At 35.5% G+C, this 26,901-nt stretch overlaps 2 long non-coding RNA genes across 2 annotated transcripts in view; one reads left to right on the forward strand and one right to left on the reverse strand.

The window, feature by feature from the left end:
- The window catches only part of LOC141400970 (uncharacterized), a 449,243-nt gene that overhangs the window by 60,903 nt on the left and 361,439 nt on the right, over positions 1 to 26,901 (reverse strand). The window lies entirely within an intron of this gene.
- LOC141400971 (uncharacterized) lies at positions 1,749 to 7,497 on the forward strand. The gene is made up of 2 exons (XR_012412249.1): positions 1,749 to 4,114; positions 4,419 to 7,497. It is a non-coding gene; the product is annotated as an uncharacterized lncRNA (long non-coding RNA).

Consider the following 26,901-nt stretch of genomic DNA (forward strand, 5'->3'; position numbering starts at 1 on the left):
AGGCAAAATTTTGTTGCTTACATAGCTACAATAAAACTTTACTCAGGTCCAATGAACGCAAACAAACGAAACGATTCGCGTACCATTCACACAAAGTCACAAACTTTTAATTTTTTCTGAATCTTATCGTTCTCAAAACAAAACAAAACCACAAACTTTTATAATGGAGAAGAACAAAACTGTACGATTACTGAAATTTACTTCGGCTATGCTGTTCCGAGTTGTTTCATTCACGAACGAAACAAAATGACTCGTTTGCAAACGTTTGCTGTGCGAATTGATCAAAATGACACATTTAGACACACACACACATTTGATTGCTAAACAACCCTATAAGCTAACACATACTTGGAATATACTGCGGTGTATGTTTCAATCAACCACCAAACGTTTGCAGAGCGCATTGTACGGTTTCATTTTCTATGAGTTGCTGTGAAGTTGAGAACTCTTAATATTTCTTTTTGTTCGCACTCACAAATGTAAACAAAACGAAACTAAACATCGAGTTCTGTCAACTTGGGTATTGTGTTGTTTTGTTCTTATGGAAAATACGAAACGAAACGTTTACAAACGTTTCATAAAGTTTTTTTCCGTACGCTGCTCAGGACAGATACCAAGCGCCTTCGCCTTTTCTGGATTACTCCAGCTTTTACACCAAGTTTAAGTGTCTCACTTCACATAACATTCCTTCGAAGTTTTGCATAAACGCTTAATGCCTGATAACGTTTTTCAATAAAATTGTGGCAAAGAGACCAACGTAATATTGGATCTAATGTCTCTTGCTCTAAAAATTAGCTTATAAAATCGTTGTTTTCTAATTTACCTGCAGCTTCATGTTAAAATTGTTAAACTGTTTGAATAGTATTATAGCTTCGTTAAAATAAAATATATACACACACTTAAATATATTTTTTGCTAAAAACTCCCTTATTCAAAAGGGGTCTTCCACATGGATGAAATTCTCATTAATGTGTTTTTTTTTTTAATTTTAATTATTATAATTTGTTAATTATTTCTTGTATTCGAACAAAATTTCAAAAAAAAAAAAAAATTATATAAAAAAATATTAAAACCAAAAAATATATTATAAATATTATAAAATTAATAAAAAATATGATAATTGTTATTTGTTGTATTATTTTAAACAAAACAAGAACTGTTCAAAATTGTTAAAACATAAATAAAATTCGAAATAATAAAAAAATACAATTGATTGATTTTAAACAAAATTCAAGTTTTCTTTATTTTTCTGTGTTATTTATTTTTGTGTTATGGAAGATCCTTTGATAAACAAGAAAGAAAGAAACACATTCTTAATAGGTTTGCAGATTCAGCATGAATTAGTAGTTTTTTTATAACAAATCAACTTCTATCCCACTGTGATTTACAAGCTAGAGAAGAAGTTTGAAACCCAACGAATGAACTGATATATTGCAACGTTCATACAGTGATAGCCATGATAGTAAAATATTACAACAATATTTTATTTTCACACACACACAATAATAGAATAAATGTTCACACCACACTGTTACACACATTTTATTTTAGGCATATTTCACGCAACACTCACTCGCAAAAAAATTGAGAAAATTACATTTCATTTTTGTTGGCATAGGGCAGTATAAATAATTTCCAAATTCTTTGCATCTTTCATAGACTTTTTTAAATAACGATTTATTTACCTTATATATCAAAAATTAAACTTAAAATATTAAGAAAGGCTTTGTATTTATTAAATCTGTAATCAATGAAATTATCAAAATTTACAAAAGAAATATTCTAAACCTCTGAGAAGCGAGGTCATTTCATTTTCAAAAATGTCGATAATATTGGTCCTCTTACTTCACCACCAAATAACGCTATTACCGACACCTCTAAAATCTACTCCTTTAGGTGATGTCAATTTAGAGTTTATTGAGTAACAGTTTAAATCTTATTAACATCAGCTCTGTTCCAGAACTAAAAAGTCTTTACAATTTTTACCACTTTTACACATTTTGCGTTCCCGTACACAAAATTTATATGAAAATCGTTTACGACTTTTACTACTTTATTAAGTACAGGAACAGGCCAATCGTATACGTCATTTATTTGAGAGATATTCAAATTGAATTGCAAATTTCAGGGCCATATATGGGAAATTCTCCCAAAAGCAGCTTGGATTTTTCATAATTTGAATAGAAACTTTTTAGAACCTTCGGTTATCGATATTATTATCGGAAAAATCTCATCTTTAGACTGGCTTATAGTACGGTTACACTCCCTCTTCGAGGAAATTTACTTGACGTTTGCGCTATGGAATTGACATTTGAAATCCAAACCCACTGGGTTAATCCGGTTAAGTGTAACCGGGGTATTATCGACTTTAAATAAACCCAAAGAATGAAGTGAAATGAATTACAGATCCGCACCAAACAGTCTCTCTTTGTGCTTCCAATGGTTTTTCGACAATCCATTTGGATTCGTCTAATTCGTCCATATGCGACAATTCTGTTTAACGACGAGTTCACTGAGCTGAAGAAATCTGTCTCACCGCAGTAGATGATTTTCTTCGAAAATTGATCATCCACAGTTATCATTTCTTGCCACGATTCTGACCACACTGACGACGTTTGAAATGGTTAAGATATTTTAGTTCTTGAATCAATTGCACCTTGTAAGCTTGTACATGCAAGGCTTTATGCATAATGTCCATCAACGACGAAAGTTATTTTAGGCTAAAGGACGCGCGACTGTCGTAGTTGACAGTGTTTATCTGAAATAACTAAGTTATAGACAATAGATATTTTGAACTGGGGGAAGATATAACAGCATTTTAAGAAAGATACTAAAGGGTGTAGGTATTACGAAGAGAGAGGGAGAGAGTTTGCCATATATTGTGGTGCGGTATTTCCATCTCGCTGCAGCCATTTCAAAACCTTGGCAAGTAAAGGAGATACAGGTTTGTTGACTCATTGTTAGAATGTTGTCAGAGATTGGATCGTGTGTTCACCCATGATTCACAGTCTCCGGTTCATGAGCATTAAACAGCGACATAACAAGGGTTCTGTTTATTCTGCAGTAATCAGCAATTTTACCTCTTTCATTTGATATTATTCTGCAGGGACCCGTAATTATTCCCACCGTTAGTTTGAGGTCGAATTTCGTCATGAAAAGCAGAGAGATAGTTCTTCGATTGGTGAGGATTGGACAGATTGCCTTGGACCCTTACAGCTAGGTTTAAAGCATTGATGTCTACGCCTGCACGTTGTCGTAACAACAGAGAATAACGAATTCAAATGAGAGCCATACCAGCCATTGTTTAACAAAGGGACATTACTATCCCATCCATTCTCTCTCATTTATTTTGGACACCAATGGCATAAAGTGAATATCGGTTGATATCGACCAGCAAAGCGCCAGTCTATTTCCTTCAATGTTGCAATGACCTGGAACAGAACACAAAGTAACGATTGATTTTATTGTATCCAAGGTGTACTTGCAGTCCAAATCGCCGCAGACTAGATAGTGAGGGACTTTAGCGTTTTAAGGGCTGCTTGACTATTAATGTATATAGTCACAGGTCCGATTATGTCCCTTATCAGTAAGTAAGTTCTTTTTCCGATTCCATCTTGGAGCCATCGGTACATACCTCTATACCGAGAAGAGGTGGGGAATTGTGGGTCCAGGCCTCGCTGGGAAGTTTATGTACATTAATTTGGTCGATATCCCCCGATCGCAGTGGTAGCCCGTATCGCCGTAATATTGCAGCGTGACCATATTGAGAGCTGAGTCATGAATTTATCCGCTTGAGCCGAAAAACACTCTTGCCTGGCAGATCCTGCTCGGCAAGATTCAGTAGATGACCGTCAAGTGCTATTTATGGTACCGTTGATCTTTGGACATTCTTTAGGTAATGAAGATACGATGATTTGCTCAAAGCATTCCACCTTACCATAGTATCATATGTAAGAATTGGGAGTACGATGATCGGGAAACACAATGGATGACCTGTGATCTGAGCCCCCAGCTTTTGCCAATGGAACTCAATGGAATGTAGAGCTATTCCTCTCCTGGCACGTTCTTCGAGATTCCGTTTTCACATAAATTGGTGGTACAGAATAATACAGAGGTACTTGGCTTCTAACGAGAGCTCAAGGGTAACTCCGTCCAGCATTGGTAGGGCGAACGGTTCGACTTTTCTCTTGTTCGTAAACTGGATCACCTCAATAGTTTGACTAGATTTCCTTGTATGAGTTCCTATCGAGTTTGTGGAAACTTCTCGCTAATCATTATGACCACGTCGTCAGCATAAGCGATTGTTTTGATTCGAAGTCAAAGCAGTGGCAATAGAAAACCAGTTAGGGGTGTGCCACTGGTGATAGGCTTCTAAGATTCCGTTTTCACATTAATTGGTGGTACAGAATAATACAGAGGTACTTGGTTTCTAACGAGAGCTCAAGGGTAACTCCGTCCAGCATTGGTAAGGCGAATGGTTCGACTTTTCTCTTATTCGTAAACTGAACCACCTCAATAGTTTGACTAGATTTCCTTGTATAAGTTCCTATAGAGTCTGTGGAAACTTCTAGCTAATCATTATGACCACGTCTTCAGCATAAGCGATTGTTTTGATTCGAAGCCAAAGCAGTGGCAATAGATAACCAGTTAGTGGTGTGCCACTGGTGATAGGCTTCTGAATGAAACTTTCACTGATGTTTGAGTTGATTATGCTGCTGCTGAGCAGCATAGAGAGAGTGAGTTAGAGAGTGAGTTATGGATGGATTCAAGTTTATTAAAGACTCTTTCTATGACAGGAAACGCTGCTAGTGTATAGTTTGAGCTTTAAATTTTCTCTCTATAAAACCTACGACGTCATTTAGTGTGGATTCTACGGATTTGTCTTTGATGTAGGCATATTGGGTAGGATTTATAACAGTACTTTAAAGTCTGGCCTTGATTCCAAGGTCCAGAAGCCTTTTCTACGGTTTCAATAGAAATGAAGATAGGCTGATCGGTCTGTGGTCTTTTGGAAGTGTGCGACTGGACTTTGTCGTTGTGGGGATGTATGTCAGATGTGGTATATGATTTAAAGGGTTATGATCTCCTCGATGACTCACTTTACCCGGTGGTCCATGCAGTTGTGGAACTGGGTAATGGCTAAGAGATCTAAAGTTTCTAGACCGGAGTATGTCTTTTGATACTGCCGATGGATTTTGCGTTTAGGCTTCATTAATTCGATATGGCACTTAATGATGGAGAACCTTTGTTACATGCTTCACAGCGCTATCGACTTGGATGGCTGTTGTAAGGTAATACCAGCAGCTTAGAGTTTACTAGTTGAGCAAATTTGTTCCAATCGGTTTTTTGTAGATCTTCCCCTGACCGAAAAAGGAGCACTTATCGGATACTTTCCAGCCAATTATGAGCGATTCGTCCTTGCTAACAAGATTTATTACAATAACCTCTCCTGATTCTGTTATAAAAAGTGAACTGCATATTCTACGATTTTGTTTTAATATAACCTTGAATACAGACTCACCTTTTTGTCCGTCGCTGCTACCCCATTGGAAATGTTGAGCATTGTCATCACATTCTAGAATTATGAGGTATGTGATCTCCATATCTTTAACGAAACTCTTCACTTCTTGGACTAGTGAGTAGGACTTTCAAACGGCATGTAGGTGGATGAGAAGATGGTAGCATCGTGTAAGCACTCTTTCATCTTTACCGCTGTAACATATACTCCGCTGTTATTATATAGAGATCGTGTTAGATATATATAAAAGTTTAAGCTTTTTTTGCAACTACACAAGTCCTTACCTTATCTATGTACGTCAGATGTGGCGAAACTTGCATAGTTACATCGCATATCCCAGCAACCCTTTTTTTGTATAAATAAGATCGATTTTCGACAAGTAGCCATCGATTCAAAGATCTTTTCATTAGGATCATCTCCGTCGATAATAGATTCTTTCAGCCTAGGTTATCAGTGAGAAATACTTTTTCACGGAAATGGTTTTATATATCGTTTGATGTTAAATGTCGATTTTGGATCCCTAACAAATTATTGTAGAATACCCCACTGCCTTACATAAAAAACCAACTGATTTTCTAGAAACTGAAAAGCACTTTCGTTAGACTATAGAATCCACCAGATGGAATGAGAGCTATGCAAATGACCGTCATGAAGTTCTGAATATTTTGTAACTGTGCAGTCAATCCTTTTCTAATTTGGAGTCAGATAGAATTTGTAATCAATAAAGGAAATGTCTTTGTTAGAAAAGTGTATAGATATATATGTAAGTGATAACAAATTCTTGGTCGTAAATTATGCATTTTATCAGGCACAGCGTGCATTTTTCTATTAATGTTTAGTTTATATTTTAAAGTATAGTTGTAAGAAAACATTATAAATAAGTTGAATTGCCTTCGAACCAGGAAACGCGCAACATCAACTCGGCGTTTCCTTTATTTTTCAATAGTATAACGCGTTGTACCTTGTGATGAGACTAGAAGTCGTACTCATCAGAAACAAAGCCCATATTTCTCAAGTTTTTTTCTTATATTAACATTTTTAATTTTCTATCATTCCACTTTTAATATGCATTGCAATGATAGCTTTTTTTTATTGATTACAGTTTTAAAAGTTATACGCGAATTATTAAAAAAAACACATTCGAGGTTCATAACAAATACTTCAAAATATCGAATTATCAAAAAATAAATCACTGCCAAATTATACTAAAAACCCTATAAGAGAACTTATTGAGACCATATCCCTTCTCCCAATACCTATAACCTCCTACAATTTTAATTACCAGTGGAGTAAATTAACCCGATTCATACAATAAAACACCCCAGATTAAGGTCTTGATTTGAATTGATTTACGTTTGACATTCATCCACAACACAAACAAACAACAGCTCAGAATACACATATTGTAGTGTTAAAAACCAAAACTTAGACACAAAAAGGTCTAAGAGGATAACAAGAAACCTAAACAAAAACCCACCAAAAACAAAACGAGTCATAGTAGAGAAGATATAGGTAACTATAACCGTAGGAACAACATACCAAAAAAATCTTAGAATTTTTTTGTAAAAAGAAAATATAGAATTTAGAATATCAGAATTAAATAGAACTAAAAAACCCCTTACGACCACCATAAAACAAAAAAGTCAATACTTCTTTTCCTAAGCAGAAGATTAAAACAAATGAAGCCCCATGTAAAATAACATAACAAGAAAGAGGTTTACTAATAATATGAAAATTCTTACATAAAAAGCAGAATAAATAATTCATATTTACATACAATTTACTAGTAAAACAACAATAACAATTCTTGAAACTAACAACAATAATAATACACCTTTTAAACAAGAACAACTTAAGAGCAACAAAACATGATGATAAGAACAATAAAAACAAATATTTTAGTACAATTATGCACCGTGCACCAAACTTTTTAAGAACAATTTTCAAACACCACCAACTGCAATATAAAAGAAAATAAATGTTTTTTCAAAACTAAAATTTTTGCTAAACCAACAAACCAAATTATTCAATTTTTTAACAAAAACTCGAAACACGCCAAGAATTCAAATAACACACCAACCACCACCCCAACTCATTTGGTAAACGAGTTATAAACACCGAAAATCCTCAAAAATATTTTTTCACACATTCGTCTCATTTTATTCAGAATAGAAAAAAATATTCAGAAAAATCGCCAAAACGAAATTTCTTTACATTCACCACCTACAACTACAACACATTACAAAATCGCTATGAGGAAACTTAATAGAGAACTAAAAAGCTTAACAAAAACAAACACTAAAGGTTGATTGGCATTATACAAAATAAAATTGAGCTTAAACAAACAACTCTAGACTCAACATCGTTAAAAAGAACAGAAAAGAAACACTAAAAAAGCCGACAGGGCGCGATTTTTTCAAGTGAAACCCGAAAAACAACAGGAACACCCACAACAACAGTTTAAAACGCTAACCCTTTGCAAGATCTACAGCAGCAGCTACAACTACCGACAAATTGAATTCTACTCTGTATAGTACGCAACAAATTCAAAAACACAAAAGAAAATGGCTCAAAGAGAAACTAACAACAAAGAAACTACAAAAAAAAAACAAACAACAAACCTTTTACTAATTGTTATTAATTTTCTAAAAAACAAATTAAAAAATCTAAAAAACAACAAAAAATAGCTAAGCTTTTTTTTAAAACCAAGTAACATGGAATTTATTGATTTCTCCCCAACTTATTTAGTGAAACAACAACAAGAAAAAATGCTAAGCCTTTTGCTAGTTCAAAAATGGAAAAAAATGCAAAATTGTGACAAAAAATTAGTAAATAAAACCTGGTTGTAGTAATGAATTTTTCCTCTATCTCTCTTTCTCTCTCGGTATCACTCTATCTCTCTTTTTTCAGCATTTAAATTATCAATCGATCTTCATTCCGTTATAACATTTTAAATAATTTTCAAGCATTATTCCTGAGTTGAAAATACACATAATATCTAATACATAACAACAAATGAAAAAGTGTTACAATTTGAAGTTAGAATTGAGAAAACTCGCTAAATTGATGACATTGTTGAAATAACTTTACCCCTACACTGTTTAAACTGCATTACCCAACAAGTCTACATGATAACAACGTGCGACTGTGGATACGCTGTTATTGGCAATTGAGTATCTGTAGTAACATCATTGATGCATAATACCATGTTTACACGGTTAATGACTGTAATTTTTGGTGTCTCAAAAACAAGTGCAACACTTGATTCATGAAGCACATGTGGATTTTCACCATAGAACCAAAACTAAGCATTGGAGTTAACGCTCTTATGCCAAGTTTACACTTGCGCTCCAAAATCCACTGGATTTTACGAAATCCTGAAATACACCCCGGTGTTTACACTTATTTCTTGTTGATATCAAACATATCACAATGATCAAGGTAAATGCATATGCGCAGCTGATCGAACATGAATTTTCAAAACTAGTTGTTGTAAATTGAATTAATCATCAAAAATATACGACAATATAGAACTTTACAACTTTATTTGGAAAATTATCGTGAAACTATCTATACATCGTATTAATTGTGTATAGGACTAACAAATGAAAAAATAAAAAATAATTTTATCGTTGAGATATCATAATAATAAATTTTAATAGATAAAAGTTGTGCTCAGAACCTGCACAATATTAGTACTTGCAGTAGTTTTCCCGTTTAGTGCTAAAAATGCGTTCTAGTACTCCGAAATCTAGCAAGACTTGCACTTTTCTATAAACAAAAATAGCGCCGAATAACACCCTCTTCTCTTGTTTTCTGCCATACAATTTTGGCCTAGTAGAAAATAGCAGCAAGCATGCACATTGGCATCTAATATGATAGCTGATACGTTGATTTTGCATTTATGCTGGAGTTTTGCAATTTCCGTCATTTATCCGTTCCCGTATTTTTTAAGAAATTTGTAAGGGGAAGCAATTCGCTATTTTTTCTAACATTACCATTAAAAAATTACGGGAACACAATGGAAAATAGCATTGTAGCAGAGTCATTTAATATTTTTTCACAATTGTTTACAAATTTTGATACTAACAGCCTGTTTCTGTATATCGAAAGAAGAATGTGTGCGAAAGAAACACGTCCAAACTCTTGTGTTTTTAAAATTTGTTTTTTGTTTTGAAGCAAAAGCAAAGGTAGAATTATTTCGAAAACTAAAGTTCGGGCGTGTTTCATTCGCACACATTCTTCTTTCGACATACGGAAACTGGCTGTAACATTTTTTGTTGCAGCAATTGACCCTCTACCTTGTTTATTGTGATACGTGAAAAGTGTTGCAACTTTTGGTACTTTTTTAGGCAAAAACAGGGTTGTATATCATGTGTACTGTGATTTCGATGTTGATTTCGCTGAAATCACGAAATGAGATGATTTCATTTTTGTATGCGAAATCATGATAAATTTTGCTTGATTCCGCGCAAAATCACGAAACGCCCTCGAAATCACGAGCATTAAAGTAGAGGTCACCGACTCCGAATTTTAGTAGTAAATTTTTACAATTTTTCAGACGTTGTTTGTTCGTGTACTTTATCATGAGAAAATTTTGAGTTTACTGAATAAGTTGACTTTGACAGTTCGATTATAAGTGTAGGATTGCGTCCATAAATTAAAATCAATGTTCTAAACTCTCTATTGGAAAATCCGTTACTAATGCTATAAAGCATAGCGTATAGTCAAGATTTCAATAGAGGGTACCAGAACATCTTGAAATACCGAATTTGACCACTCCAGGTAAGAATTAAAAACACATACATAGATAAATAGATGTTTACTGCTAGTATAATGTTCCAGTAATCAATAGAACGGCATTTTCATCTAACCTATTTCACTTGCCGGTACTAACTAAAATGGCTAATGAACACGATACCTTACAAATTGAATACCCGTTTTGGCCGAAACATTGCACATCGTAAAATTTTACATCCAATTTGAAGAAGGTTTATATTGGGCAACGCCTTCGTATACCTTCCTCATAAAAGTTAAAAATGTTCATTTAAATTCAGTTGAAGCGTAGTTCGAGGATAGCTTTGAAACGATAGATACTCCTTGTTGTCCTGTTTACAGCAAGTTCATGCTTCCTGACAAGGATCCAAAATCTATAAAAAATCCTACAAAAATCCCTCACAAAAATTCAAAGTTTCCGCTTAGGTGCAGTTTAAAAACTGTTCGAAGGTCGTTTTGAAATTTTCGTCGAAGTTTGCGATTCTGATTATAGCGATCTAATTTTTTCGTAGGCCAGTTCGTGCTTGCTGACTTAACGACTCAAAAACTCAAGAATATTTTAGAGTGGCCAACTAAAGTAGCTGGTATCGGAAAGATTGAGTCCCAAAATAAGATTCAGTTCCAGGAAGCACCATGGAAGTTATAATCGGCTACGCGTTGCTCCTGTCGCTTCCAGTCCTAGATATCATATTATCAGCAGGTTTATTGCTGCCCCTAGCTTATCATAGCCCGGCGGTATACACTCAATACCATCTTCTACGATTGCATCTATGGTATAATTGTCGTCTTCGTTAGTACTGAGGTCCAGAGCGCTGGGGCATGACGCTGACAAATATGTTGTAGAGCACGGGACACTGTAGAGAATCCTGGGGCTCTCACAACTCGTTTCCTTATAAACGACTATCCGACCTTGAACTTGAATCTGCTTCCCAGATCCATCGTAAACAAAATGGCTTCATGTCAGACCGAGTCAGGCTTTTGAAAATCCAAAGGCATGAGACAGCGAATCATGCGTACTAAAACCAAATTTACAGTCCTTGAGAACACTTTTTGTCTTTGACTTGAACCCTCAGCCGTTTAATCTATAGGATTCATATACTTTGCCCAAATCAGAGAGCTGCGTAGATATTGGACGATAACTCCCACAGTGATTGGGTGGAGAAAATAACCTAAATTCAGGCAGTGGTTAAAGAGGATTGCTAAAACCCAAAATATGTCATTACCTGTCAAAAAATACTTTGATAAATTTTTGAAAAATTAAATATATTGTTTTGTCTTTGAAGAATTATTCTCCTGAAAACTGTAAACCCAGCCTCTTTGTAAGAGGCCATGCTTCATAGCCATTTAATAATACGGGAAGTATACAAAAGTGGTTTTATTCCGAAAATTATTTCGGTTCCTGAAAAAGAAGCTAAATACGGAATTAATTCCACTTTCGATCGGAATTCGTTCCTATGACTAGAGTTGGGCAATCTCGTTCAATTGAACGATCCGGATCACTACCTCGTTCAATGGACACCGGTAATTTCTTTACCAAAACTATGTATACTTAATTTTACAGGTGGGTTTCTATTACGTTACTCATTCGTTTTTGAACGAGGAAAGTGATCCGGATCTTTCAATTGAACGAGATTGCCCAACTCTACCTATGACATGTCCTATAATTATTAATCAGACTTTTATCTGAAATATTGCAGATTCCATTATTGTTGATTCCATTTCCGAGGTAATCAGAGTTGTATTAAAGAGGTTAACTTCTATTTTAAATACGACTTGTGTGCAATTTGATTCCGCTTTGCAAAGCCGAACTGCCCAGCAAACCAAATGTCGGATGTCCGACATATCGGAACAATTTCGGAAGCAAAATCGTTCAGATTTCGTATCGATTTCTATATGATTTTTCGTAGGGGGATTCGTTCAGATTTCGTTCCGATTTCGGAGAAAATGTCGGAAGTAAATTTCCCTTCGAATTTGCTAATGTTTTTCTTCCGATTTCGTTACTAATTCGGATCGATATGTCGGAAACAAATTTCCCTTCGCACAACAACCACCTTTTGTATATATCTAACAAGCAACATTTTAGTTTGTTGTCGAAAAACAAAATGGTTGGTTATAAAATTCGCATATACATTTTTTAAATATTTTAAATATAAATGCAACATATAATAATTCAAGCTAGTGCTGATAGACTCAACATATTCGTACACAAAGTTTACATTGTTCTACTATAACTACAAAATGATAACAACAGTGAAAATCATTAGATATCTTTGAAATTATAATCTTCCAATAAAAAACATAACAAAGAAAATTTATCAATAAAAAATTGGCATCAGAAAAAAATTTTTCCTTCGATAATCATACGAAATTATTCCAAAATCGTACAGAAATCTTTACGAAAGTTCGGAAGGAACCTCAGATTTGCATACGACATTATTCCGAAATCTTTCAGAAATCTGTACGAAAATTCGGAGGAAAAAATTCGAATTCCGAATTTCCCAAGGATTTTCTTCCGATTTCGTTGCGAATTCTGACCGAAATCGATCCGATATCGCTCAGACATTTCGTTCCGAAATTGTGTAAACCACTCCATACAACTTTCGTTAAGATATCGTTAGGATTTCGGATCAGATATCGGACGTAACGTCCGAAATTTGTTCCGATTTCGTTACGATATCGGTACGATTGGTTTGCTGGGTGGACATAAGATGGTAAATCTAACACTCCTTACTCTTTTCCACAAATTTGTGTATGATGATGCATTTGCCACGTCTAAAGATGCAATGATGTGATTATTTCATTGACTATAGATTTCAGACAATCGAACAGTACGCTGAATACTATGTTATATGCGTTGGAGGAGATATTTTTGCGTCTGTAGTTAGAAAATAGACCAAGACTTTATGGAGTTGCAATTTAAAAACAAATTATAGATCGGTATCGGCCAAAATATTTATCCAAAAGTACAACACCATAACTATTGTTTAAGGAAAATTGGTTTGAAAATACCTATCTTTTGGGGTCGTGTTGGTTCTTGTTCTTTGTATTCCTCATGTGTATAACTCCACCAGAGTCAACGTCATGAAAAACAGGGGTCGAAATCGCAATCTGGTGGGTTAACTATGTAAATGGTTAAAACTTCGCGCTTCATTCTGATAACTAATATCTTGCATTCCCTCAATCTCGTTTTTAGGTTTGAGTAATCTTGGGTAAATGGAATTTCACTCAACTTCTCACGATACCTAGATGTTGCTACAGAATTCAGGAAAGCCTGCATGCCAAAAAATCGCTTAGTAGCATTAACAAACTCCTGATTCCAACAATCCTATTCCGTAGAGATAAAAAGGCAGGAATGGCAGCTGATTATCGTATCTACCTACATCAAACAGGTTTTAATAAAAAGTGTCATTTAAGTTGTCAATACCATTGGATATTTGTCAAATAAATGAGCATTTAATTGCCTATTTGCGCAAAACACTTGGAGACAGTGTAAATGAAGTTTAGCTGCCATAATACATATAATTGTTCCACAAACATCCTAGAAGGGACAAGGGAGGCTTATCTCATATCAAAGAGTGCACTCCGTTTCATATTAGCTCAATGATATTGGATACTGTTTATCGCCGGGTCGGAACGGTGTTTCTTAAGACACCACTTATAGGGATGTTTTACATGGCTTAAATACTCAGGAAATGTCGCCAACATCACTGAGGTGTATTTTCAACCGTGTCAACCATGTAAAACATCTCTATAAGTGGTGTCTTAAGAAACACCGTTCCGACCTGCATACCTGCACATCATAATACTGTCATAATACATCATTGTACTTGAAAGCTCAGTACAAAGGGGGAAACAATTAGTAAATGAAATGTAAACATCAGTTCCAAACTGGATTTAAAACCTCTGTTATACCCCGTTTGCATTAGAGCTTTTTGCAGGGTTAAACTCAAACTTTGTTTAAAATTTTGCGGGTTATTATTTTGACCTACAGAGCCGCTACAAAATTGGTTAAAATTTTGTTTTTGGTCCATTTCATACCCTGAACATTTCACGATCATCACCAAAAACTAATAATTTCTATTCTGGCCCGAACCCAACCTCCTTAAAAAATTCGTTACAATCGGTCCATAATTGCAGCCTTAAGCTTATTTACAATTTTTAATGGACGGACACACATCGCTAAATCGCTTTATCTCGTCGAGATATGAATTTTGGCATATCAAATAAGGGGTCTAAGACGAACATTTCGTGGTGTTACATAAACTTTTGGAGAGACAATAGGTAGCATGGGATAAAAATGTGGTTCTCTACACAGAACCCATTATATATTAGGCAGTAGGCCCATTATCTAGCAAAAACTTATTGCAATTTACATCAGAGGAAAGGTCAGTAGCTTTTACCATATGTAGGCTACTTTGCGAAATATATATATCCTGAAGGAATTAAAAACCGAAAAAAAAAATAAAATTTTTATATTTTTCATACAAAAGTAATGGCCCATTTCACCCGCTAAAGAATATCAGATCATCATTAAAAATTGTAGGCATCTTTTTCGACCTATAATCTTACCCGGTGCAAAATTTCGTGACTATTGATGTATAATTGCGACTTCTAGCGAGTTTATTATTACACTGCAAACAAATAACGGAATTATTAGGCTGTAACTCTGTTATCTGATCATGCACACCAACATAATTGCCATCAATTGAAAGGTCAAGGGTTCCACTTTCAAGTATATCTCACTTGTCCGGAATGTCACTTCCAGGAATTAATTTATATAAGCTGTATATTAAAATTTTTCACAATTTTCACACAAAAGTTTTGGTCCATTTAACTCTCTAAATATTATCCGATCGCCATCTCCAATTGCAAGCCTCTCCTTTGTGATATACTCTCACCTTATTTAAAATTACGCGTTGATCGGACTATTATTGAGACCTACAGAGCCGCTAGAAAATTGGATAAATATTATGTTTTTGGTCCATTTCGCCCGCTAAATATTTCACGATCATCACCAATAGAATAGGGATCTATTCTGATCTGAACTCGACCTGCATACAAAATTTCGTGACGATCGGTCCATAATTGCGGCCTGGAGCGTGTTTACAATTTATAATGGACAGACGGACGGACGGACACACATCTCAAAATCGCTTTATCTCGTCGAGATATGAAGATTGGTATACCACATTGGGGGTCTCCGACGAATATTTCGCGGTGTTACATGCATTTTTACCAAAACAAACTTATAATACCCTTTCCACATTGTGGTATACGGTATAAAAAACAACTCTAATCAAAAAAGTTAACTGTTTCTACGAGTTGTCCGTTACATTTTGCGTTTTAAATATATATGAAAAAGTAAATCAATGTTTTGCAGATAAAATGGCATAAAAGGAAGAAACTATGATGAACATATAAAAATGTGGAAAGAATTAAGATTTCAAACAAATTTCTTCGATAAAGTTAATAAATATAAATAATAAAATTTAACAGGCTGTTTCTGTATGTAAGGTAAGAAAATGAATAGGCGTGTTTCATTCGCACATATTTTTGTTTCGCCATACAGAAACAGGTTGAAAATGTAAACAAAAATCAACGGACTTCTACTTAAACCCTCTCAATGGTTAATGCAAACAGCAAAGATTAACCCACTGGGTTTAATAGACCCAAATTGCGCCATGGTTTGTCTTAAGGGAAAATGTAGATTCTATATGTCCTTATTAGGTATATTGACCTTCGTGTAAACATGGTATAATAGTTCAACATAATAGTCGATAAAACAGTTTTCAACAAATGATATTCCATGTCGGCAAAATAGTGCGACTCATCCTAACCTTTAATGAAACTTTAAATTGTAACACTTTTTCAAACGACTGACTTAAAATCCCACTCCCCTTCTATAAAGAAAAATGATAAATGTAAATTTATAAAATATAGTTGAGTTGTTATGAGTGTGATAGTATAAAAACCAAGCAAACAAATACCAAAGATCAAATAAAACTTTACGTTGCATATATGATTTTCATAAAAATTTTCATTTGGAAAAACTCCAAAAAACAAACACATAAACTAAACTTGTTAAACAAAACTGTTAAAAATTCTATAAAATAATCTATACTATACAAAAACATATGAAAAATTAGACAAAAAATATATTTAAAAAAAATTGTTGAATAATATGTAAAAATTAATGCTATGTGTAAATTATCAAGACAAAACCTAGTACCTTTCTTTCATTGAGAGTAAAAACCGTAAATAAACAACATTAAATTAAGAAAAACAAAAAACCTAAACCAAAGTGTAAAGTAAAAATAACAAAACAGCTAGCTAAAGTTAGTGGCTATAAAAAAATATAAAATAAAACCCAGGAAAAAAGTAAAAAATATTCTAGAAAAATGTGTAAAAATATTGCTTAATATAAAAAAGAGCTAAAGATTTTTCGTTTAAAGTTATTGTAAATGCAAATAATTGTACTGATTTTTACGAAAAGAAAACTTCAAATAATTTAATTCGTCTTCTTTAAAATCTAATTCGGCTGGGTTTAGGTGTCTGTACTCGGTTCATGTTTAATTAGCTGGGCTGATGCATCTAGCTTGGTGATTGCGCCATGTCATAAAGGAAACTGTGGTCTTATCGGCAAAACCGTATTGCCAATAAATAGTTATGGTCGATAAGAACGTTCAGTAATTGTTAGCTGTGTCTGTTTACCCAGCATTTTGCGAATCTAAGATTTGAAGTATTTTCTCTTATTTTTTAACAAAGTTTGTTTAGTTTTATATAATTAGAAAAAAATGCTTAATATTTGGAAAATAAAGCTTATGCTCTCATAAATAAATAATGTAAAATATATAATTAAAAAATATTTAAAAAATATATATTTCTAAAAACTACTTATTTCACAACCACAAGGACATTTTTAGAACATTTTATGTATGTAATAATGAATTCATTAAATAAATCGACCCATTACCAAAGACCGATATACTAACTGTAGTTTAGTTTATGTAAAATCTAAATAGAAATTAAAGAAAGCTATTAACAAATGCTGTTATTTATATTGAGCTAACTGACTTGACTTCAAACCAAAAAATAGTGTAATAAAAGCAAGCATTTAATAAAAAAAATACAAAAAAAGAAAAGGCTTATGTTATATACATAAATATACCTAATGTTATATAACTATATTAAAAACAGAAAATAAAAGAAAAACTAAAAAATTATAAAAAATGCTTAATTTCTAGGTGAACAAGCGCGAAATTTACTGAAGAAACTGAGAAAAGACATGACAAACCCAAAAAAAGGCAAAGACATTTTTGTAGTTAACTTTAACAAAATACCTTAAACAGACTTTGTTGTAGATATACTTATACATACATATTTTCATATATAAATTGTAAACATAATTTGTTTAAATTTTGTTCAAAAATAAAGAAAGAAATTGAAAATGTAAAGAAAGAAAAGCTTGCTTAGTTCTAAAAAATATATTATGATTTCGAAATTCTTTCTACAAAAAATCAAAATCATTTGCCTTAATCACACGCCCATTTGTCACATGTTCATACTAGTCTCGCTTATTTAAAGAAACACTTTCTCAATTCAAATGTATTCTTTTTTAGATTTTTTCCATTTAACGCCTAAAAATATTTCTTTTTAATCGCCTGCCTTAGGTTGTGACTTTTATTGACAATCGTTTGAATAAAATATATAACTAAATTAAACAGGTCTTATGTCAAAATATTTGACACCCCCAAACAAACAACAATGAGCTTCATATAACAATATTTTGCCAATAGTTTACTATAACAATTGCATACGGAAAATATTTATTAAAGAGGAAACAAAAAACTAAAATGGAATTTGGGTATTTAATATGGCTATCATTTAAAAAATCATAAGGCGTACATCAAAATAAATAGGGAAAACAGAACGAACTATTGAACTAAGAGAGACTAAATGCCAAAACTCATTTAGCTCATCGCATCATTTCTTCGCTTTCCAAATTTTAAATTATAAAGGAATGTCTCTATAATTTGGCCTAGGGAAGCGAAGAGCTGACTGAGACTTGGACTTAACCAGGGCGAAATTAAGAAGGTGATCCAAAGGCGAACTCAGGGCATAGTCTTCGTTTGATGTCAACATTTTTTTGCGCGAAATATCCATAAAATGTAGAAGAAAACGATAAAATATTCTTCGCGATGCTTATGTAAAGATGTTGTACACAGATAATCTTTATAAAAGCGATATATTTGTTATTAATTTTTGATTTAAAATATGTTTTGACAACAAATGAAGACATCAGAACTTCTTTCTTGCACCATGGCTTTAAGGCACCTGAAACACTTGTAAAAATGTTCAAAATTATAAAGAAACAAATTTATGGCCAGTTTCACTAAGACGATTCTAATTGAAATTCGTTCGAATTACCATCAAACTCCTGTAGCTGTTGAGAATTTTTGTTTGATTGAAAAAAAAAATTAACTAAATATTTTTCAAAAACAGAAGTTTGGTCGTAGTTCGAACGAATTTGTATTCGAATCGTCTTAGTGAAACAGATCATTAAAAATTTAAAACTTTTAGATTCTTGCAGTTTCTGGAACATAACATTCCCAGCAAAATGTTCGATACCAAGTATGTTATTCAAGAATGAGTGCAAGTGAAATGGAATGTAATTTCTTTAGCATCTTCACTCATTCTTTTTACAAGAGCGTGACCCCCAAAAGACGCAATTCATTTTCAGATCCTAAGCATGCCATCTTCACTAATTCTTTGGCATCTTCAACAACTCTTTAACCAATTCCCTAGAATAGCATTTTCACTTATCTTTGGCATGTCATTTTTACCAACCCTTTGGCATGAAAGTTTCACTTCTTGTTCGGAAAATGGAAAATGCTGTATTGAATTTATGAAATAACTATATTTTAATAATTATCAAAAAGTTTACATCCATAATTGCAGTTTGTTGTTGTTGTAACAGTAGTTTATATGTTAATCTTTCTGCTTAGTCTGACACTGGTTCTATCAGTTGTAAGAATGTGGCTATTGCGATGGTTTGTAACCACGAAGCTACATACTTAACTTTGTTAATAGGTTTGGTAGGGCAGTTGAAAAGGTGCAGTGTGTCGTGCGAGCCTGTGCTGCATGATGGACAGATGTTTTGCACGGTATTATCAATCCTTGCCCTATAGGAATTTAGACGCCTGCACCATCCCGTGGGTATAGAGCCAAAACTACTCTGATTTGTCCTGACAGCAGACGCTCCTCAGCTGCTGATGGTGGATGTTCTCCGAGGACCGCATTCATACGATATGTAGTTGTGTATTGCATCTTCGACTGAATTCATTTGAATGCTATTTAAACCTGCTTGATAGGCTTGTTGATCTAGTGGTTCTCTCTTGTAACGTTGGACATCTCTTTCTAGAGCATAGAGATCCCCCTGCCATGCCTGGGTCTGGTGGTCTGAATTCTGCTACCATCGACTATGACATTCAACTCCATTGTTCTCAACTCTGATGAACAGAGTGGCCGTAGATTTATTGGCTGATATTTGTATATTCCTCGCGTAGAAAAAGGTGGTAAGATCAGACAGTCTCACAAATGTCTTCAAACTTGACCGGAGCGTAGTCTGCTCGATGTCCTCAAACAGCGTGGAGTGCTTGACAGTATTAAATGGATTTGATAAATCAAGCGCCACTCACTGTTCTATCGAACGGCTTGCTCTGAATGAGTCCTCGACTAATATGTGTGGAGATGGGTGTCGCGCAGTTGTTGTGCTGCACAGTTATTTCTGATGCTGGGGAGGTTTTTTGCTATGGGCGACAATAGCGAAATCGGTCTGTACGATACACCTTTTCTGGCATCCTTGCCAGGCTTTATTAGCTGGCCTATTTTCCAGATTTCACGAACGATGTAGGTGGCTAGCAACAGGTTGAGAACTTTAGTGAGATACTTGACTTCCTGCCATCCAGCTGTTGCTGCCGCTGCTCGCAACGGAATTTACTTCCTCCGAAACTGATTTTGATTCGTCTTACAGAAGGTTTTTCACATCCCATCATCAGTGATGATTTCGGTATGGACTCCAACTGCAAATTACTATTTCGTGAATTTTAGTATGTAATCTTATTTTACATTTTGGAACTGTATACTTTTGTTTGTAGGGATCTAAATCTTTCACGACTTCCTTTCAATGGGTTCAAATTCTGATGAAAATATCGGATTTTGCACGACTTTATTTGAACCAATGGTTAAAGATATTATCTAACGTCGTTGTTTTCAGTACTGTCCAGGAATGAATAGAATTCTAAATCCTCGAATGCCTGTGTATGTGAGAACTGAATTTGTATTTGTTCCAATACTGATTCATTTTTAGTCCCATCTTTTAGGCGAGGTTTGAGAAGGCGTGTTTTCATAACCTCAAAATAGCACGCGAAAAGGCAGATATCGTCCGTGTTATCAATGCTATATTGAAATTCTCAAAGTAGCAGCTACTACACTTGTACTTGTCATATAACGTATATATAACGAAACGGGAGTTATTTGAGTTGGTTTGGCTGGGCGGTTGAACAGGTGCAGTATCATGTGCTTGGTTATTGCGTGCTGTGCAGATGGTGTGAACCAGATCCTAATTGAGCCAAAACCACTTGTCAACGAAGCTGTTATTCATCCGCTATCACGTGATCTGTGTGGACGGTACACATATGATTCACTCTCACAATCTGCGCAAGTGCATCAGTACGAATACTGTTCAAACCTGTAATAATAGTAATTATTAGGGCAATTATCACAATGCCATGGGGAGGCGTGGAATTAGAGAAAGGTAGAGGCTAAACAGTTCCGGAGATTAAAACCTTTCTTGGGGAACTCCCTACCACGTATGACTGGCGACCACACATATACTCGTAGTTCGTGACCCAAAGTTTGAAACAAGGCCGGAGAGTACTATAGACATGCTCGAATAGCTCACCATAGCTGACTGTAGTCCTAACAAACATCCCGAAGGAACAAGGGAAGCTTCTCTCATATCAATGAGTACACCGCAATTCATATTATCTCATTAATAGGGGACCTACTTTTACTTTTATCTCCTAGACCGACGGTTATCGACTTCCAATAGTGTCTTAATATCAGCCGAATAATATGGGACACAGTTTTCAATCGGCGGGATATACACAATCAGCAGCTCCACTGCACCGCTCTGACTTCAGCTTTAGGGTGAGTCTGTGATTCTTATTCACAGATTTATGCGGGTATATGATGACGGAGGACTGGATTCATATACTGCAACAGAGCAATTGTCAACAATGTGATTTACTCATAGAAAGGTAGAAGTATTAGATGGGCTCCGCTTCTAACCAAGGAGGCGATCAAGTTACGGTTTGGAAGACAACACAATTTCCGTTCAATTTATGTGAAACTCGCGAAAGGGTGTGGTATAGCTGTAGAAGCCTGCATCTGTTCCAGTTTCTATTTTAGTACCCTCGGTATAGATTTCTATGTCGTCTGTCGAAGGAGTGTTTTTGGTCCTGCCCTCTCAGCTGGGATGTCAATATTTATTTGCTCGAAATTCATTAGTGGTGATATATAGTCACGTAATCACTCCGTGCTCATTGACATTTCTGCTCGGCGTAGATTCACAGAGCTCTTTGGGTCGAAAAACACGCTTGCTCCTCTACAACAAGATCAAACGGAAGAAGATTCAGTAGAACGTTCAGGGAACCGATTTGCAGTGCCGATGATGAGTAGATGGAGATTTGCGTTCTGTGGTCATAAGCATACCGAGTATAACTTGTGGTCTCAGTCCCCAATTCTTGTCTTTGGAGTTCTTGCAGATATACAGTGCTTGCATATACAGTGCTATTATACGGGTGCCACCGTGGTGCAAACTCGCCTTGCACACTGAAGGTCGTTGGTTCGATTCTTCGGCCAGGCAACATACAATTTTCAACTGTGGCAAAGTTGAGTTGGCGACATTTCCTGAGTATTTAAGCCATGTAAAACATGGTCACCATACTTTAGACATCCTCGAATAGCTCACCATAGCTGACCGAAGTCCTAACAAACATCCCGAAAGAACAAGGGAGGCTTCTGTCATATCAATGAGTACAACGCGATTCATATTATCTCATTAACAGGGGACCTACTTTTATCTCCGAGTCTGAAGGGATCATTTTTCGACACTACTTGTAGAGAAGCATGGCGGCCGTATGAAAGGCTTAAGTCAGGTTCAATTTTACTACCATTACTGTTCAGTGACACGTTCTGTTCTGTTCGAAACCTCGGCTAATACGTGTGAAAATGGCATTCAGTACTGTTGTGGTAATAAGATGCTTTCGGAACACATTTTGATGATACGCAACTGGATAGCACAAGTTCACATTGAGGAGATGTAGCACCTCAAGAATTGTTTCTTCTAGTGAAAAAGTGTGTTATTCACCATTGATGGCTTCAGTAGCGACACCATTCGTGAACTATTCTTGTGGATAACGAGAATTTGTTAACGTTCCACAGATACTCGACTGAATTTCTTCAGTTTCAGGCGTTTTGGGTGATTTTGCTCCTCTGATAACATCTGCTACAACAACCATCGTAAACTGTAGTGATTCCTCTCGGCCCACAACCCTTCTCTTCGCCGGCGGTGCTCAATAAATTGTCGGCTCAAATAATGTTCGATGTGCTTAATAAATTATAATATAAATTATAATAACCCGCACACCTATTCAGATCTGTCACAACCACGTCCTTGAACATGACATGACTTACAATGTTCGTACGGCGAAGCTCATCACGCTTATTCACTGATCTCGTGGCTTTGCTAGCAATGATGGTGTCTCGAAAATTCCTCTCTGCTACCAGAACATCAGGGAGACTGGACAGTTCGCCTTTTTTACCCTACACTACTACTTATAATGGTTTTGGCCAAAAAGTTTGTAACGCATCGAAATAATGGTCGTAGACCCATACTTATATATACCAAAATGAATGTCTCGACGAGCTGAGTCGATTTGGCTATGTGTAATCACGCTACAGGTCGCAATTTTGATCGGATTGTCGTAGACCCATATGTATATATACCAAAATGAATGTCTCGACGAGCTGAGTCGATCTGGCTATGTGTGTCCGTCCGTCTGTCCATCTAAACCTTGTAATCACGCTACAGGTCGCAATTTTGATCGCATCGTCACCAAATTTTGGGTGTCGATGAGGGTCCCGGAGGGGAAGAAGTCTATTGATTTTGGTGATGGTCGGATAATATACAGGGGTCGGAATGGGCAAAAAACTTATTTGGAGAAAAAGTCAACGTTTTATTTCAAAGCGAATAGCTCCGCTTCTATATGTGGTATATCAAAAGCAAAAATATTGCAACGATGTAACGTAGGTGTTCGTTGGTGGTCAAACAACGAAGATATCGCAATAGCCGCTAATAGAACACATTTTTGCGATTTTAATAATAATGACGAATATCTCAGGTTTGGATGGGGAGCTTCCAAAAGCAAAGCCTGACTATGAAAGTAGAATATCCCACCTTTACAATGATGCAAAGTAGGTTGGCGTAGGTGGCCAAATAACGAAGATATAGCAATAGTCGGTAATACATCCCATTTTTCAAATTTTTTCGAAATCGCGTTACAGGTAGCAATTTTGATCGGATCGTCACGAAATGTTGTGGGTTAATGGGGGTCCCACAGAGGAAGAAGCCTTTTGATTTTGATGATGGTCGGACAATATTCAGGGGTCGGAATGGGCAAAAACTTATTTGGTGAAAAGGTCAACGTTTTATTTCAAAGCAAATATCTCTGTTTCTTTAAGAGGTATATCAAACCTGGCAAGGAAAGAAAATATCACCTTTACAACGATGTAAAGTAGGGTTTCGTAGGTGGTCAAACAACAGAGATATCGCAATAGTCGGTAATGCATCCCATTTTCCGATTTTTTGTAATTACGCTACAGGTCGCAATTTTGATCGGATCGTCACGAATTTTGGGAGTTGATGCGCGTCACACAGAGGAGAAACCTATTAAGTTTGATTATAGTCGGATAATATTCAGAAGTCTGAATAAGCAAAAAGCTTATGTGGAGAAAAGTCAACGTTTTTTTCTTATGCGAATATCTTCGCTTCTGGTAGGAGTATTCCAAAAGGAATCTCGTCAATGGAAGAAGAAAAGATCTCCTTTATATTGATGCAAAGTATGTTGGCGTAAGTGGGCAAACAGCCGAGGTATCGCAAAAGTCAGTAATATATCCATAGAGGAAGAAGCCTATTGCTTTTGGTGATACTCAGATAGTATTAAGGGGTCGGAATGGGGAAAAACTCATGGGGAGACAAACTCAAAGTTTTATTTTTTGTGAATATATCGGCTTTTAGTAGGGGTAATTCCAACTGCAAAGCCTGTCAGTGGAAGAAGAAAATATTACCTTTACATTGGTGTAAAGTAGGTTGGCGAAGGTGGTCATACAAGGGAGATACCACAATAGTCGGTAATGCATCCAATTCTTTCATTTTTTTGCAATCACGCTACAGGTCGTAATTTTGATCGGATGGTCACGAAATTTAGGTTGGATTATATTCCCTAAAAGAAATGTTTACCAGTGGAAAACTTATGCACGGGGGTAGTAATGTAGGGTATGACATGGTCGGCCCCGTCCCGGCTATAGCCTTTGCTCACTTTTTTTTTTATTTGAGTTGTACTGACGATGCACTTAATTGCGTTTCAACAAAATTTAACTGTATTAATGGAGAAATTCAGAGCAAAGACGCTAAGCTATCCCAATTTTAATATTTTGAATTTTACCAGTCAAAAGCTTATGTGGTGTAGGGTATCACATAGTTGGCCCCGACCCGACTATAGCCTTGGCTCACTTGTTTCCAATTGGCTTTTCCATGGATAACGAAAGTACATCAGTTAGAGGTTATGAAGTGGGATAGTCTATTGGTGGAGATAAGGCGATGGTCCGATGGCGATGGTCCCTCATTCATCAATTCAGGATGGATATGTCAGCGAACTATGATATTCTCCTCTAATCCTGTTGGGAGCGTCTTATTCACGGTGCAAAATTTGGGGTTATCTACCTGCCTAACCAGCACCTTAGTTTATGACCAGCTTTAAAATCTCTTATACCGACGGTTATCGCCTTGCAATAGAAAGGTAGAAGTATTAAATGTGCTTCGCTTCTACCACAATTTCCGTGGATTTCTGTAAATCGTGTGGATTCAAGATCGGAAAGGGATCAATTTTATATTAGCTGTATCTGCTTGTCCACTATTTACTAACGATTACTACCAATTTTTATTAGATGAGATCTGTTAACACAAAATTTTTCCAGTTCTTTCCTGTAGTGGAATTCTGTAACTCATTTTTTGAGTTACCGCCAAAAATCGGTAACATGAAAGATATCAATAAAAGTTGACAACACTGTTGCTATCGGTAGGATTTAGCAAAAGCTTCAGTTTGGTTGTTAACTTACCGAAAAAAAACTTAATTACTGAAATTATAAACATTTTAATTTTACCGATATTTGTCGGTAACTCGAAAAATGAGTTAAAGAATTCCCCTACTGAAGAAAGTTCACAGACACAGCTATTTTACGTTCAACAAGTTGTTGAGACGTGAAGCGTTCGTCGATAACAACGTATACATAAAGCGGTGCAACAAATGATAAAGCCGTCGACATTAAGGTAGGTTTATAGTGTATCCTAAAACAGCTGTTTCAGGAAAATGTATGTTTATTTGATGCATACTCAAAGGATTTCAATTTACAATTACGAAATCCAGTGAATTGATGTTGCAAATAAAGTTGACTGTATTTGTGATGAGGATCTATTTATACGTAATAACCCTGCAAGCAAAAACTATCGCGGAAGTGACTTAGGCGTGTCGCCCAGGGCGATGAAAACAGTCGCGGCGATTGTCGCAGAAGTCACCCTGAAGTGACCTCCGTTGTGAAGAAATGAACCACTCCGGGGTGTCGTCTAGAAGATCGTTCCCGCGATAGTTCTAGAAATTAAAAAAAAATATTTTTTTTTTCTATTTATTTTTATTTAATTTTTTTATTTTCATTTTTTATTTCTCTTCTCTTTTAGAGAAATTATTCTTTGCACTTTCCGACTACATTAATTTTGTCATTTTAAAAATGTAATGTTTTTTTGCCTGACTGGGGAAGCGAACCCGGACCTTTAGAGTGCAAAGCGAGTGTGCTTACCACTGCACCACCGTCTCATATAATCATCAGATAGAAATGTTCTATATTTGGTTCAAATGTGTTGAATCGTTAAATAAAAGTAAACAATACCTTGGAAGTCACTCAGAAGTCACTGCGAAGTGTCGGCATACGCGATAAAACATAATCACAATAAGGCTATAGAAATTGTTTGTGTAATTCACCGACGATCTTCCTTGGGGTGCCTCCGGAGTGACCTCTTAGGCGAGGGAGTGCGAAACTCACTTCCAATTGCTGGCAGGGAATTGAAATTCACTAGTTTACGCCTAAACTTACCAAAACAATTAAAACTACGAGTTTTACTTAACCCCTTTTTGATGTAAATATGGTCTTAGCGACAGAATTTTTTAAATGAAGCCATTTTAAAATACCAAAATAACAAGGCGATTTAA

Source organism: Musca autumnalis, unplaced genomic scaffold (genome assembly GCF_047663935.1).
Source record: "Musca autumnalis isolate F117 unplaced genomic scaffold, ASM4766393v1 scaffold_4, whole genome shotgun sequence".
Classification (NCBI taxonomy): Eukaryota; Metazoa; Arthropoda; class Insecta; order Diptera; family Muscidae; genus Musca; species Musca autumnalis.